The sequence below is a fragment of the Sesamum indicum genome, linkage group LG4 (assembly GCF_000512975.1).
Source record: "Sesamum indicum cultivar Zhongzhi No. 13 linkage group LG4, S_indicum_v1.0, whole genome shotgun sequence".
NCBI lineage: Eukaryota > Viridiplantae > Streptophyta > Magnoliopsida > Lamiales > Pedaliaceae > Sesamum > Sesamum indicum.
Genome location: NC_026148.1, coordinates 5,808,421 through 5,817,688, shown reverse-complemented (window position 1 = coordinate 5,817,688; position 9,268 = coordinate 5,808,421).

Here is a 9,268-nt window from a genome sequence, read left to right as displayed (position 1 = left end):
ATCTCTTCGCCTTTGTGTACTTTAATGAAATTGAGGGCATGAAGTTGGCGAGGCAAGGTCTGCAAGGCCACATTCTTCATGGGAATCCTTTAATGATTAACTTTGCTAAATAGTTTAGTAATTTATTGATATTCTTCTTTTATTGTTTTCCTACTTAGTCTTTACTTTCCATGACTGAAATGACACATATATTTTTTTAAAATAAATATTTTATATCAAATGAAAATTATTAAGCATTAATATCTTAAAATACGCAGAGAATGTTTACAAATATTTATGGACCAAGCTGAATGTTTAGTTATCAAGTAATTCTAAATGAAGATCGTGTTACCTTTGGATAATAAGGTTGATTGGTGGCATCATTTTGATTTGAATATTATAGAGGCTCTATTGAAATTTTTGGTCCTATATTTAGAGGTGTTTGGCGTTTTGGACCTTCATAAAACGAAACTTACAATTTGATCTATTATCTTCGTTAATTTTGATACAAATTTCTAAATTTGTCCAAAATTAGCATGTGCAAATTCTGTTTTTAAATAATCCATAGTAAAGCCAGAGGGCACCATACTCAATTAAATTCAAATAAATCCAAATTACAGTATCCAACGCACCCATACAACCATCCACACTCGTGCCATCACCATCCTCGGGGCGGTGCATACACAAAATCTCTTTATAAGAAAAAATCTATATTTTTGGTACAATTATTCGCATTAAATTTCATCCTTTATTTATACATTTAGCATTTTTAATCCATCAATTAGTGAAATTTAAAAATTATCAAACAATGCTAATATTGAAGGGAAATTAATTCTATCTTGAAAATTTCTGGGTGAATCTACTATTTTTTTATATATATGTATGTATGTATATTGAAATGATAATTACATGATAATATCAATATCTTACTAAATTGATCACCAATGCATCAGTTAGACAATATATCGATATACTCACATATCTGATGGGATCTGAAACCATCACCCTACGCTTGTTCATGAAGCCTATAAGTGATAGATTAAGTTAAAAAGTTAGTCAGGAATTGAAAATTTGACATGATTTTGGCTATAATGAGATTTTAGGAGGATTTTTCTAGAACAAATTGCATGAAATCAATCAAAGAATGAAGGATTTTAAGCAGTAAATTGCATAAAATTGGTTGAGTCTTGCAATATATAAGAGTTATATTGATAGTAGAAAGTGTAATAAAATTATCATAATACAATCAAAAAATGAGGACATAAACTTTATCATATCAACAACACATAATTAATAAATAATTTTAAAATTTCAAAGTTTGATTTTATAAAATACAATGAAAAGAAAAAAAAAATGAACAAATTTCAAAGTTTGATTTTATAAAATACAATGAAAAGAAAAAAAAAATGAACACAAGGTAACGCAAAAATAGAAGTATTAACTTTAGTGTCTAAAAAAATCTCAAGACAAAATTACTTGACAAATCAATAAATTAAGATTAATAACACACGAGTGTATATAATAATGAAAAATAAAATGCACCCAACCTGCTGTAAATAGTATTGCAAATGAACAAATTATTCTTTATAAAAAAAATAGCAAAATACATCCCTATAGTTTTTAAAATGATGTAATTTATCTTTTCAAACAGGAATGTAAACGTTGCTCTATTTTAAAAAAAAATTAGAGCCATAATTTGATTTTCTTCTCATAAGGGATAATTTGACCAATTACAATAGCACCTGAGGTAAATTGCATTAAACCCTATAGTGTAAAGCTAGACTAATATTTCTTAGTGTTTATAGAGAATAAGTCTAATAAATATTATTAAGTAAATAGGACCAATTTAGAACTTTAATTTAATTCAGGGTGAAACTTATAATATTTTCAAATAATACATAGTATAACTAGGAGCACCAAATGCCATTAAGTTCAGACAAATTCAACAAAATATTACAGTAACCACCCCACACATAAATCTATTTCTATTCTCTTTCCATTCACATTCGAACCTCCAACGATCCATCATTTATCTTGTTCTCTATACTTGACCCGTTTAATGGTAACCACATGTAAAATCAGCGGCATAAGCTACACAGAACCATGATGTGACCGTCAAATATTTGCAGCGGGAGATTCATCCATTCAATGACTTGTGGGTCAGCAATTTGTCACCAAAAGTGACAGTTTCTGAGTTAAAATTTCTGTCTGCAACTCATGGAGAAGTGATGGGCATTAACTCATTCTCCTTGCGTCAATACGTCTTTGTGCACTTTAAAAAAATCGAGGGCGCGAAGTTGGCGTGGCAGGATCTGCAAGGCCACATTGTTCACGAAAAGACTAATGATTAACTTCGCTAAACCGATTGGTCATTTTTTAATTTTTAATTTTTTGATTTCTCTATTTTTTTTTCTACTTTCCATGTCTGAAAATAAACTTCTTTAAAAGAAATATTGCATATCAAATGAGATTATTAAGCACTAATATCTAAAAACACACACAGAATGTTTATAAATATTTGTGGAGCAAGTTGGATATTTAGTTATCAAGTAATTCTAGGCGAAGACATCGTTAACCAAAAGTTTAGAAGTTAGTCAGGAATTCAAAACACGACATGATTTTAGCTATAATAAGAGATTTTAGGAGGATTTTTCAACGACAGGTTGCATAAAATCAATAAAACAATGAAAGATTTTAAGCAGTAAATCACATAGAATTGATCGGCTCTTGCAATATATAACTAGAAGAGTAATAATAATAGTAAAAAGAGTAATAAAATCATCATAATACAATCATAAAGTAAGGATATAAACTTTATCATATCAATAGCATGCAATTAATAAATAATATTAAAATTTCAAAGTTTGATTGTATAAATATAATGATAAGAAAAAAAATTGAAAACTAAGTATGCAAAAATGAAAGCATTAACTTTAGTGTCTAAAAAAATTTCAAGATAAAATTTCTTGAAAAATCAAGAATTTAAGATTAAAAACACAAGAAAGTTTGTAATAATGAGAAAAAAATGAAAGCAGCCTCCTGTAATTATTATAGAAAATGAATAAATTATACCTTGTAAAAAGAAATAGCAAACTACCTCCTTATATTTTTTAAAATGAAATAATTTACCTCTTTAGACACATATGTAAATTGCTTTATTTTTAAAAAATATAGGGAGGTAATTTGATTTTTTTTTTTTCATAGAGAGATAATTTACTCAAGTACAATACCATAGGATGGAAATTGCATTAAACCCTATAATGTAATGCCCTACTAATATTTCTTATGGTTTATAGAGGACAAGTCTAATAAATATTATTAAGTAATAGAACCAATTAAGAATTTGAATTTAATTTAGGATAAAAGTTATCATATTTCCAAATATTGCACTATACAACCAAGAGCCACTAAATTTCATTAAATTCAAACAAATCTAACAAAATATTGCAGTAACAACCCCGCTCGTACACTTACAAAACCTCACTCCACCACATCCCCATCGCACACAAATCTCTTTCTATTTGCTTTTTATTCACATGGGAACCTCCGCCGGTCCATTATTTTTCTTGTTGTCTGTACTTGACCCGTTTAATGGCATCACGTGTAAAATCAGAGGCCGACGCTACACAAAACCACGATCCGACCGTCAAAGATTTGCAGCAGGAGATTCATCCATCCAACAAGTTGCGATCTATAATTTGTCACCAAAAGTGATAGATTTTGAGTTAAAATCTCTGTTTGCTGCTCATGGAGAAGTGATCAGTGTTAACTCACTCCCCTTGCATCATTACGCCTTTGTTCACTTTAAAGAAATCGAGGGCACGAAGTTCGCTAGGCAGGGTGTGCAAGACCATGTTCTTCATGGGAAGTCTCTAATGATTAACTTCGCTAAACCAGTGCATGATTCATTAGTTTTTTTATTTTGTGACTTCTCTATTGTGTAAATACTTTTCTCGAAAGTTTAAATTTTTTTTTGAGCATGTAATTTTCTACTTTTTATGTTTGAAATGACACATAAACTTCTTCAAAAGGAATAATGCTTATCAAATGAAATTATTAAGCACTAATATTTGAAAACGCACACAGAATGTTTATAAGGAATAAATGTTTAGTTATCAAATAATTCTACATTAAAATTATATTATCTTCAGATAATAAGTTTGATTAATGGCATCATTTTGAATTACATATTATAAAGGCTCTATTGAAACTTTTTGTCCTATAATTAGAGGTAATTGGTGTTTTGGACCTTAAAAAAATGAAACTTATAAAGGTAATTGGTGTTTTGGACCTTAAAAAAATGAAACTTATAATTTGATGTATTATCTTCGTAAAAGTTTTGCAATTTTATAACACATTTTTTGCTCGATATTTCTAAATTTGATGAAAATTAGCACGTGCAATTCATGTGTTGATGTAAATTTGAGGATATATTCGTGACTTGCACATGTAGTTTTCAATAATTTTCAAATTTTTGGCAAAATGTATCCTCAAATCATAAAATTTACAAAATTAATGAATCAAATCGCAAATTATAAATCGTACAAATATGCCAAATATCTATAATTACATGACTAAAATTACAATAAAGCTTATTGTAAAGCGTATCATTGTAATAGTGTATCACGTCCATTTTCAACTTCCAATATTGAATCTGTTGCTTTTTAGGACTTTATTTATCTTGGATTCTATGAAAATAAATTTCTTAACATAGTTATTGTTAGAATTGGTAACTGGATAATTAATTAGATTGGTGTTTTTGTAATTTATTTAGTATTTTTTTTAATTTAATATTGAATTAAATTAATATAGTAAGAATTCATTTGAAATGTGTTTATTTTTTATATTATTATGCTTTATTGCTTTAAAATTGCAACAAAATCCACAAACCAATCGTACAATCTATATAGTTGGGTTGCATATTGATTGACAGTTATTATACCAATTTCTGAGAGTTGGGTCTAAAATGTTTCAAGTTGAGGATCTTGATACAGACATCGAGGACTCTAACAAGACTTGTACTAAGTGTTGCATCCGTTAGGTTTGTGTTGCATTTCATCGACGAAAAATGTAGAATGTTTATGCAAGTTTAGTGGATAGTTGACAATGGTTATCAATTCAACCGAACTAGCTCACAAGGTGTCATCCTTTGAGGCTTAGTCGGTACATATGACTTGCATCCCTCGGCCTCGATAGTATTGGATTTAGTCCTTAGACTTGAGGAACCATAACAATCACATGGATGTAATGGTTGTATCTTGGGCTTGATAAAAGATGACTGTGTCTTTAATTTGGTTATTATATGTCTGGAGAAATGTAGTCAGAATTTAATTAATTGAATTAATTAAATTTTGGTTTAGCAGCTTCGATTTTTAACTAGGGCTTTAGTATTATTGACTTCCTTTTTTTGGTTTTATTGCTTGTCTTGTTGCCTAGTACTAACTTTGTTTTTGCTAGCAATATATATTCCAACCGCTTTTTCCCTCAAAAAAAGTTAGGTCATAGCACAATTTAATATGTTTCATTAATTACATTAATTAAATATTGGACTCGAACTTTAATTTATTTATTTAGATTAAATAAATTTATTCGACTCCTATTGGGCCTTAAAATTAATTAGGTCAATTTAAAAATTAGATGGATCTCTGCTGGGTTTGAATTGATTTAGTTGTTGAATTAAACCAAACTCGATCCACCTAAATAAAGTCCTAGCCGATTTTGAGAGTGACTAGGTCAAAAGAGGAGTTGAGACTCCTCCTCTACAGACTCCACTCGGCCATGATGACGTATAACACACCAAGTGTATTATTTTTCCAACATCTCGCATCTCAGTGTTTTGAAAAATTAGTTTTTTCTCTCTACTCTACATCTCTCACAATCCATCCACTACTCTCTCTTCCCTTCTCCATCAAGTTCTTCTTGAACAATTTTCAAGAAAAAGCTAATTAAATCCGATTCACTAATTTGAGAGCGACAATCGAATCCATTTTGTTCAATAAAAATAGTTTCTATTACCAGATCTGAAGTCATCTAACAGTGGTATTGAAAATTATGCTTCCGACGTGTGATGTGGATGAAGAAGAGGAGGTCTAAGTTGATCTTTGCGTGAACGCAGATCCGAAGAAGGAACAACGAGCAAAGCAGATTTGGACAAAATCAAAATGGTATAATTTTGTGGTTTACATTTTCATTAGTTTTTTCTTTCTGCCTTAAGCCACAAAAATCATTTATGCATTTTTTATTTATTATTTGTGTTTTTAAGTATCAAACCCCTGAAAAATCAAGAAGTACGCTCTCTTAATTGGATTTTAAATTCAATTTAATTTCTGCTTTCGCTGCTTTCAGACAAAATAAGCTCTATGTAGTCGTTAGTTTAATGTGAATATACTAATGCTTTATATATTTAGAAAATCTGAATATGTAAGTGGGAAAGAACTCAATGCTTTATATATTTGCTAAACTATTTTTAATAGAAATAACTTAAACCTAAATTATTCCACGTAATTGGGAAAAAAATATCAAAACACGTGTTCTTGTAAAAGGTTTAGACCAAATATATAATCTTTTAGATCTATGTAGGAATTTATCTATTTTTTTGTAATTTATGATTTTTATGGTTGATCTCATGCTCTGTAACTCATCTATTTTATCCGGTCAATACTCAATTAAAATTCTCCATTTTTTATAGTACACTGATGGTGTGTCTTTTATGATCACAGAATTCAAGAAATTCAAGCTTCAAATCATGTTTTTCAAAGAAAACTCCATAAAAAATCCATGATTAGTCCGCTCTGACTTGAAAATATGTTAGAGGCATATGCCCAACATTTAAGACTTTAGCATGTTTTTTCAAATGATTTATTATTAACTAAGGGTTTGTTTGGTTCAAATGAGATAAAAATGAAAATAAAAGGGGGAAGGGAAAGAAAAAAATAATAGTTTTTCTTCAAGTTGTTTGGTATAATTGGAAGTGAAATAAATTTCACATACATCTACTTGTTTGGTACTAGATAAACAGATTGAGAAGAAAAGAATATTTTTTGTGAGTTTACTGAATAACCATTCTCTTCATTTTGTATTAAGAAAATATGCAAATTAATATTATACTAATATAATTTTAGTATATAAAAAATTTAAAAATCTTACTAATAAAAATATTTATCGAATAAGAACAAGAATATTTTTTAAAAATAAAATATTCATCGTTGACTTCGATGCAGTAATTTTATTATGTTTTCTCTAGCGATTATGTACAGTATTACCAGCGGGAAGAATAAAAAAATTGGAAGAAAATTAACAATACATTATAAATAAAAAATTATTATGTTATAGGTAAAGTTTTAAATAATTTTGCATATATCCAACCCTAAATGCAAAATACCAAAAATAAAATAGTTGGATGTATTATTTGTATTATATAATTTATTTTAGATAAAAAAAATTATGTTAGATTAACTTCACAATAATATTTAGTATTACTTATAGAAAAAATTAGTTGATGTACTATTTGTATTATATAATTCATTTTAGTAAAACTATGTTAATTAAATTGGATATTACTTACTGGTGAAATTAAAATATTAGATAAATATTTCGTTTAAATATAAATTAATATTACATATTCAAAAAATAAAATTTTAATTGAATATATTCATTGTATTATATAATTCATTTTAGATAGAAAAAAAATCTATGTTAAATTACTAATTGAAATTGATATTATTTAATTAAATAAATAAAAAATTAAAATCAGGCGAAATGGGGTGGGCTTGCAGGACGGGTTTGGCAGGGGGAGCTTTTAAGGCGATGGGGCGGGGGTGGGGGTGGGGTTTTTCCAGGCAAGGGAGGGTACAGGTTTGGAGTTTACGAAGAGGGGAAGGAAAACCCGTACCAGACCCGCGCATTTGCCATCACTACTCAGAACTGAACTCAAGGGAGCATGTCTGTAAGTACAGGTCCAAAAGTAGCGGGAAAAATGAATAACTGACTAACATAACTAATCCCAACCAACTTGAACACCTGTTTAAATTGACAGTTGGACATAAAAAATATATATGCATGAGAAATGCATTTTCAGATATAAAAACATGTTGTATAGATAGCGCGCCTTCCTCTTTCTTCAGGCTGGATCCTAGAGATGCTAGACTGTAGTTGCACTTTCATGGCCATCACCATTATTTCCAACATCCTCCCTAGAAGTTGAACGTCGATCACCGGAGATCAAACCCTACTTGCACAACAAAGAACCGAAGGTAGCTCCCAAAAAAATTTTGGTAAACATAACAAGTTGTTCGCAACTTCGAACAAAAAGTGCAAGGAAGCCCTTCTTTGTAACAATCACGGACAATGTGACCGTCAATGTCCAAGTGCTTGGTTCGTTCATCAGACACCTAGTTGGCCGTGATATGTAAGGTGGTCAGATTATCGCAATGCAAAGGAATGGGCGTAGGACAACAGTCCCAAAATCACAAAGGATATAAGAGATCCACTTGAATTCGGAAATAGTAGGCCCCATGCTATGATATTCGGCCTCAGCAGAGGATCGAGAAACTGTACATTGCTTCTTCATTTTTCAAGATACAAGGGCATCTCCAAGAAAAATATAAAACCTAGTGAGAGAACGGTGCAAATCCACACAAGAACGCCAATCCACAATACAGTAGGTTACAAGATAGGAAGGAAAGAGATGGTCTTTAGTAGGAGACCCTTTCAAATAGCACACCACATGTAGCACCGCTTGCCAGTGAGCCTCACATGAACTTTGGAGGAATTGGCTAAGTTGTTGAATGCCATGTGAAATATCAGGGCATGTGAAGCTGAAATAGAGCAAACGCCTCACTAAACGGGGATAAGGTTTAGGACTATTGAAGTAAGCATCAGTATGAGAATGTAATTTCATGCACTGTGGCAAAGGAGTAGCGGCGGGAAGTGCCTGCTGAAGTCCACAATCAGTAATAATATCCAAGATACACTCCCCTGCTGACATTTTCTTTCAGGAGTAGACTTTGAGGTGTCTGACTGTTGAAGAGTCGGTCTACGCTATACTCAGGCAGGTCGGTCCAGTATGCAATTTTCTCCTCTTTGTCAGTTAGAATACAAAATACATTTTGTTGTATAGAGAGAACGTAAGCATGGAGATTACTTGTGATGAATCACCTTGTGGTGTTTGATATGTATATATATAATGTTGTAGGTTGATAATACCTGCTATGACATGTTGGGATTACGTATGCAAATTGATTAGTTGATTATGTGCAAATTTATATATATGAACACAAGGATTACTTTA